The sequence below is a fragment of the Rutidosis leptorrhynchoides genome, chromosome 7 (assembly GCF_046630445.1).
Source record: "Rutidosis leptorrhynchoides isolate AG116_Rl617_1_P2 chromosome 7, CSIRO_AGI_Rlap_v1, whole genome shotgun sequence".
Taxonomy (NCBI): Eukaryota; Viridiplantae; Streptophyta; class Magnoliopsida; order Asterales; family Asteraceae; genus Rutidosis; species Rutidosis leptorrhynchoides.
Genome location: NC_092339.1, coordinates 92584981 through 92594139, shown reverse-complemented (window position 1 = coordinate 92594139; position 9159 = coordinate 92584981).

Genomic DNA, 9159 nt, shown 5'->3' with positions numbered 1-9159 from the left:
GCGTAGTACGATTCGGTAAACGAGGAAAGTTAAGTCCTAGGTACGTAGGACCCTTTGAAATCACAGAAAGAGTTGGAACAGTTGCTTATCGATTAAAGCTACCGCAAGAACTTAGTAGTGTTCACAACACATTTCACGTGTCAAATTTGAAGAAATGTTTAGCTGAAGAGGATTTCGTAATTCCTCTTGACGAAATACGAATAAATGATAAACTCCATTTTATCGAAGTACCTGTTGAAATCATGGACCATGAGGTCAAATAATTAAAACAAAGCAAAATACCGATAGTTAGGGTTCGTTGGAATGCTAGACGAGGACCCGAGTTTACTTGGGAACGTGAGGATCAAATGAAGCAAAAGTATCAACATTTGTTCACTGATATCGCGCATGAAACAGGTACTACTCAAAATTTCGGGAAGAAATTTTCTTTAACGGGGAGGTTATGTGATGACCCGGAAAATTTCGACTAATTTAAACCAATTCTCTATATGATTTAATACTATGTAAATATACATATATATATATATATGTATGTATGTATGTATATATATATATATATATATATATATATATATATATATATATATATATATGTACAAGTAAAAATGACTTTGCTACATTAAAACACTATTTTGCTACAGTAAAACACTATTTGCTACAGTGAAATCGTATTTTGCTACAGTGCTACAGTGAAAACGACTTTGCTACAGTGATTTGCTACAGTAAATACTATTTGCTACATTAAACACTATTTGCTACAGTAAACACTATTGCTACAGTAACACTATTTGCTACAGTGCACTATTTGCTACAGTAAACCCTATTTGATGTCGACGAACTAGCAAACAAAAACGGGAAAGGCGGCCATGCGATCGCATGGCAAAAACACTGAAAACTCATGCGATCGCATGAGCTACAGTAAATCGAAAAGTACTATAAAAGGTCAGTTTTGCTCGACGAATTTTTCATAATCATTTCTGTACGTAAATTTTATATTTATAATTATAATTATAATTATAATTTTAAGTTTAATAATAATAAAGTATATTCGAGGGTATTTTTAATTCGGGTTTCAAACCGTTTTAAAATAAGGAAATATTGGGTATTGTTCGAGGTATTGTTCTTGAATCCAAGACCAACCATACAGTCGTCTACCATCATTACGTCTACGCAATTTGCCTACAATATTGAATCGCAATATTGAACTGTGAGTTATAGTCTCCCTTTTTAAATACTTTAAATATTTTTGGGCTGAGAATACATGCAATTTATTTTAAACGCAATAAGACACAAGTACATACAAAATTCTACACTGAGTTAAACCGAAAATCCCTTAGCTTTGGTAACTAGTAGCTGCCAGTACATAGGATATGGACTGGTGGGCGCGAATAATTGTATATGGATCCATAGGGCTTGACATCCCCGTCCGAGCTAGAGCGCTAGCCTTTTAACGGACGTATGTTATTTGAGTTTAAGACACGTTGGTTTGCGCGTATTAAAACGAATGGGGTAATTATCACTATAGCGTTAAGTTTAGTTACCAGGGTGCTCTGTTACGTAGAATCTATTGATAAACTTTTGATGAAATCTTGTGGTCTATCTTTATATATGTTTATGACTCGAGCAATTAAACCTATAACTCACCAACATTCGTGTTGACTTTTTAGCATATTTTATTCTCAGATCCTTAGACTGCTTCCGCTGTGATGTGCTTTTTGCCTGCATGGAGTCTCTCATGCTTTGTACAAAGTTTATTGCATTCAAAATAAAACTGCGTTGTGTAATAAATAATTGGACTGTGAAGTCAACCTGTAAATTAAAGACTTATGTATTTTGGGGTTTTGCTTATACCTAAGCACTCGCCCACATGTTTATAACTTTCTATGTTTAGAAAGTCACTTATTTTAATGAATGCAATATTTTATCAAAACGTATCATATAGAGGTCAAAACCTCACTGTGGAATCAATGATTAACGTGCTGCGTCAATAGCGATTTTGACGGGTCGTTACAGTTCTGGAGGAAAAATTAATGGTTCAGGATCTATGAATTGTCCCTGAATATTCTCCGGATTCTCAATTGTGAGGTCGGGTTCAAAAAATGGATTATCAGAAATTTGAATTGGAGTACTTGGTCGACTGGATGACGATTCTAAAGAAAAATTAACGGCGACAATATTTGCTAGATGTCTTGATCGAGTTACCGGTGGTGAACGTACAAAAGGTGGTGAACGTTTTGCTCGGTGCATTCACTGAATATCCTGTTAGTTTTTAAAAAGGAAGAAAAATTATATAAGTTATCAAATTAATAGACTTTTTTGATTTTGCCCACGTTTCGAATAGCCAAAAGATGCAGCAGAGAGGCAGGATTCATTTGGTCTCAATATAATTGAGTACTGTTTGGCCCCAATAACCCGGTTCACGTACAAATCCAACTATTACTACGAACCAGAAAATTTTGATGTCTATCAATTTAACCACTTAAAATAAATTTTCGTAATTTAAAGAAATTTAGAGAAGAAGTAGAAAATAAAATCTAAGTCCTAAAACTAGAATAGCGAGAAATAAGAAAGAAAAAGAGCGCGTCGAAAAACGTCGAAAAATAAAAGGCGTCGAAAAATGAAAATAAGAAAGTAGCGCGTCGAAACTTAAAAAGGAACTAAAAACTAAGAATTAAAAGTTGCGTCTAAAAAATATTAAAGCTTAAAAGAAATACTATATCCCAAATGACAATAACTTAAAAAGGTACTAAAACTTAAAAAGGCATCGCAAAATTCTAAAGTACCTAGATCTTAGTCTAAAGAAAAAGCACTTAAGGGATTTTACGGCAAATCTTAAAAATCTAGAAATAAAAATAACTATGGCAAAAACTATGTCTTGAAACTAAAAACGAGCAAAAAATACAAATATTACGCTAAAACGAATAAAAAGGGTACAAAATATAAAAATATACTTAAAGTTGTAAAAAGTATAATTTTTATAAAAATATTATTTATTTAATAAAACTATTAATTTTATAAATTATTAAAACTAAATTAACTAAAAATACAAATTAAAGAATTAAAACTAAACTAATTAATAAAATATTAAAACCTAATTAGGGTTTAATTATAAAAAATAATAATACACCGTAATGATTGCTATTTTAGGGTAAACTGTGGTGTGTCAGACACTCTCATGCAATCGCATGAGATTTTGCCTTCGGGCTCATGCGATCGCATGAGCTAAGGTTTTGGGCCAGGTTACGGGCTGTAACAGTACGGGCCTCGAGTGATTTTTTTTTTCTATTTTAATTTTTCTGTTTTATATATTTATATAATATATTTATATAAATTAAATAAAACTTATATTTTTATAAAATAAAGATAAAGAAACTTTTATAGAAGTTATATATTTAACAAACTCTTAAAAATATATAAATTTTGTTTTTCTTTTTATATTTTGGAATATATTATTTAAAACGTATTTTTTACAAAAACGTATTTTTATAAAAGTAAACTTAAAAATTAATAAAAATCTTTTTTATAGCGTTGCGCTTCCGGCGTTTTAGCTGATCCCCGGCAGCGGCGCCAAAAATACTTGATGTGCGTAGAGGCGTATATGAAATAGCTTATATTTTACTAGGAAAAACTATTAAATACGATACAATTTTACACAAGATATTTATTTATTTATAGAATGGATATACTTAAACCTTGCTACAACACTTATAGGCAGTGTACCTAATCGTATAGTAGTGTAGTTTTTAGTAAGTCCGGTTCGTTCCACAGGGAGATCTTTAAACAAAGCTTAACGCTATATTAGTTTTAATTTATAAAAATACAAATATATATAAGTAATATTATTAGTATTATTATAAAAAGGGGGGTTTTTACCGTTTAATGACCAGTTTGTCGATTTTTAAAACTTTAGTCGCAGTTAAAACCAAATGTAAAATATTAAAATAAATAAAAGACTTAATTTAAAGCGTAAAGTAAATAACGATAATAAAATTACGATAAATAAAAGTGCGATAAAATAAAATTGCGATAATTAAAAAGTACGATAATTAAAAGTGCAATTAAATATAATGACAATAATTAAAAAGTGCGATTAAATATGAAAATAAAGGAATTATGCTTATTGAAACTTCCGTAATCATGATGTTTGACGCGTTGATTTTAGTTTTATGCCCATGGGTTAATTGTCCTTTGTCATGGATTATTTAATATGTCCGTCTGGTTTTTGTCCATAACAGTCCATCAGTCATAAATATAAAGTGCGAGTATCCTCGTCAAATTATCCTTATACCCGAAGTCAAATATTCCAACTAATTGGGGACTTAAACTGTAACAAGGTTTTAATACTTTGCTTAATAATTACACCAGGTTATCGACTGCGTGTAACCCAAGGTTTTAATACTTTGTTATCAATTATGCCAAGTGTCCTTGTACATAATTTCACCCCTGTTTTAATAATTCCATAGACTATTAATCCATTCCCGTGTCCGGTTAAATGAACGATTATTCGTACATATAAATATCCCGCCCATCGTGTCCGATCGAGTGTATGTGGTTATTTATAGGTACATCCAATTGTAAATCTTTATATTAAAATTAACAAACTATCATTTAGTTAAACAAATATAAAGCTCATTAATAGCCCATAGTCTAATTTCCACAAGTGTCGTTCTTTTGTCCAAACCCCAATTATAGTACAAAGCCCAATTACCCAATTTTAGTATTTAGCCCAACATCATGATTACTTCGTTTTAAATAAGCATAATAATAATTTAGCTACGAGACATTAATGTAAAAAGGTTGAACATAACTTACAATGATTAAAAATAGCGTAGCGTTACACGGACAGAATTTCGACTTACACCCTTACAATATGCGCTAACATACCCTTATTATTAGAATTAAAATTAAAATTAAAATTAAAATTAAAATTATAATATATATATAATACGTTGATGAATGAAGAAGGAAAAAGATATGTTTTATGATCACCAAAAACGCGAGTTTTATAGGCATGTGACCAGAAAAAGGGGCTCATGCGATTGCATGAGCTTTGCCCTTCAAGGCCATGCGATCGCATGGCCAGCTGGGGAGGCTCACATGTGGTTGTTTTCTTCTGCCGACGGTTTTATAATATAATATATATATATATATATATATATATATATATATATATATATATATATATATATATATATATATATATATTAATTTTAAGAATTAATTATATATTATATTATATTCTTGTGCATAGTTGACTTGTAATTTTTAGTCCGTTGCGTCGAGCATTGAGAGTTGACTCTGGTCCCGGTTCTGGATTTTCGAACGTCCTTGCGTACAATTTAATATCTTGTACTTTGCGTTTCGTGTCTTGTACTCTTGTAATTTTGAGACGTTTCTTATCAATAATTGGAACCTCTTTGATTGTACTTTGTACTTTTGAGCTTTTTGGTCGTTTGCATCTTCAATTCGTCGAATCTGTCTTTTGTCTTCACCCTTTATTATTAAAACGAATATCACTTGTAAATAGAACAATTGCAACTAAAAGTTTGTCTTTCTTGAGGGATAATGCTATGAAATATATGTTCGTTTTTAGCATTATCAACCACCATCACCCTCGTAAAGCCATCACCACCTTCACCCAAATCGATTCATTGCTGTGGTTTTCTTTTGATCGAACCATCTCTCTCTATAATATCCTTGTTCCACCAATACCGCAACTACCTTCATCGTTCTTCGATCAACCATCATCTTTAAACGGAAACTGTTAATCAATGTTTCTATAATATTTAAAAAAACACGAATGATAAAGAGATGATAACAAAACAATGATGATGAAACTCCTGTCGGTTTATAAAAAAAGGGATTACAGGGGCACACCTAGGGTTCTTTTTAAGTTATAATATTATTATTATATTTATAAAATCGGTTATGTTGGGGATGTCGACAGGAATAAAAAAAAGAACTTGTGCAGTTGGGTTAGGAAATCGATTGGGCTGCTATGTTAAAAAAAAACGAAAATGAGTTGGGTTGCTAAAAACCTGATTGGGCTTTTACATTTGTATATCGACTTCAGCTAAGTAGGTTAAATAAAATGGTGTGGGGATATAATCAGAAAAGAACAAGTAGAAGAATGGTTTATGGGTGTTATTGGTTAGCAAGAGGTCTTGGGTTCAAGGTCGAGCATAAGCAACTATTTTTGGTACTTTTCTTGAAAGGTTGTTATAATTATTACTCTTATTATTATTATTATTATTTATTGTTATTATTATTATTATTAAAAGTAACATTATTATTAAAGTAATTATTTTAATTAAAATTATCATTATTATTATTTTTATCATTAATAATATTATTATCACTAAACATGATTTTATCATTATTATTAATATAATTATTATTATTATCATTATTTTTACTAGTATTATTATCAACAATTAATATGTCATTATTAAATCTAATTATTATTATTGTCAACACTATTTTAGTATCATTAAAGTCATTATCTAAATAAATCAAAAGTTATTTATATAAAATATATCAAATACATATATAATAACTATATAAACATTACATTACTATTTCAAATAAATAATATATAATTAATATATACAAACGGGTTTGATTATTATTACATGTTATTTATATGTGTTAATATATATATAAATGATATAGGTTCGTGAATCCGAGGTCAACCCCACACTTGTTAAATGTCGTCATATGTATTTTTTCTACGAAAGACAATATGTGAGTTTCATTTGCTCCCTTTTTAATTGCTTTTGCAATATATATTTTTGGGCTGAGAATACATGCGCTGCTTTTATAAATGTTTACGAAATAGACACAAGTACTTAAAAATATATTCTACGTTGAGTTGTACCACTGGCATACTTCCCTGTAGCTTGGTAACTACTATTTACATGTGGTATTGTAAACGCGAATCCTGTTGATAGATCTATCGGGCTTGACAACCCCAACAGGACTGGACGACCAGTATTCAATGATTGCACAGTACTTCGTTTCGTGACTACACTTGGTACGGTGTAGTGAGATTTCATAATAAAGAGAATATGCGACGTTGATTAAATGTTAAGTATGGTTACCAAGTGCTCAACCACTTAGAATATTTTTATTAAAACGTCTGTGTATATGAAATCTTGTGGTCTATTAATATATTGAAATGATTGTTATGATAAACCAATGGACTCACCAACCTTTTGGTTGACACTTTAAAGCATGTTTATTCTCAGGTACGAATTAAGTCTTCCGCTGTGCATTTGCTCAATTTAAGGACATTACTTGGAGTCGATCATCGTAATGGGACCAAATGTTGATGACTTCGTCCAAGTAGATAAGGACGGGTTCTCACAGTGATTGGTGGAGCATGACTTTCGGGGTCTGCTGACTTCATCAGGAGCGTGGTGTTATATCGGTGGAGCATGACCATTGACGGGGTCCGCTGACTTCATCCGGTGTTGAGATTGGTGGAGCATGACCTTCGGGGGCCGCTGACTTCATCATGGTAGTGGATCGCATGTGGTTTCGGATTCACGATGACGCGTGTGGTTTCGGTCATCTTATTGTGGAAGTGAGTCGCGTGTAGTTCGGATTCACAAATGACTCGTGTGGTTTTGGTCATTGTATTGAGGAGTGAGTCTCGTGTAGTTCGGATTCACAAAGGACTCGTGTAGTTCGGTCATTCCTCTGGGATAGTGACTCTCGTGTAGTTCGAATTCACTATGGCGCGTGTAGTTTGGCCAATCCCGTTTGTTGTTGTGGTGAAGGTAGTGAGTCGCGTGGAGTTCGGATTCACTAAGGCGCGTGTATTTTTGGCCAGCCTTCGTGTTGTGTGATCTGTCGGTTGTTTTATACACCGATGGTGGGGTCGTAAGGTGTGACAACCCGGAAATTTCCAACCAAATTTAAACTTTAATCTTTATATGTTTCCGACACGATAAGCAATATTTGTTAAGTTAAATTTCAAGAATTTTAAACTATGTTCATACATTCATTCAACCTCGACCAAGTTCCAACGATTCACGAACCATTAAACGAATATGATTATATATGTATATGTGTATATATATTATAACTTGAAACGTAAACAAAATATTAGATTAAATACTTTATATGATTGTATCTGTTTCAAAATGTTTATCAATGGAATTAGAAGATAAGATCAAATGATTGAATTATTAGATATATTGAATTATGATTACAAGTCTCTGTTGAAAGGCCCACGTTGATTTGAGAAATATTTTCATTTTAACAATATTCGGAAAATGGTAAAGTGATTTATAAATATGAACAAATTGTCAATCATTGAGAATTAGACAAAGGATAGTGGAAGATTGAATCTCATAAAGACTCGATTGATCTATTTAGTTTCAAACGTACAAAAACGTTTTCAGTTTAAAAAGAACTTTATTATTAAAACGTATATAACTTTTATAAATATCTAGAACCACTTTTGATAACTCATTACTTAACTAGTATGATAAAGATAACGATATTTATATTTTATTTTATTAAATATATATAACGATTTAAATTAATATTATATATATTTATACGCGTATTATACGTACATAGTTTTATACTTTTACTATACTTAAACTTTACCTTTACTTTATTTTTACTTTACTTTAACTTTAATAATTTATACTTTAATAATTCACTTTAATAATTTATACTTTAATAATTCACTTTAATAATTCATACTTTAATAATTCACTTTAATAATTCATACTTTAATAATTCATACTTTAATAATTCACTTAAATAATTCAAAAATCTATTATAAATAGAATTTAATAAGTTTCATTATTTCATAGAAACTTGAAAATAGTTTTCTCTAAACTCTCTCAATCGATTTACATATATATATTTACTCCGTATTATCTCAAGATATTATTAGTATACATAAAATATTACGACGGAGTGCTGTCCGAGTGATTTTGAAGTTGTTTTTTCGAGTGGGATAGGATTAAGGAAATTATGGGTTATAGCTATGGAGGTGATTGAGTATGGTTCATGGGTATGCTCGTGAGGTCAATATAGTGTTTATCATCTCCGTTGCGTTTACGTACCTTTCCTGCAGATAGATCTATTGGGCCTAACAAACCCCATCCAAAGTACCGGATGCTTTAGTACTTCGAAATT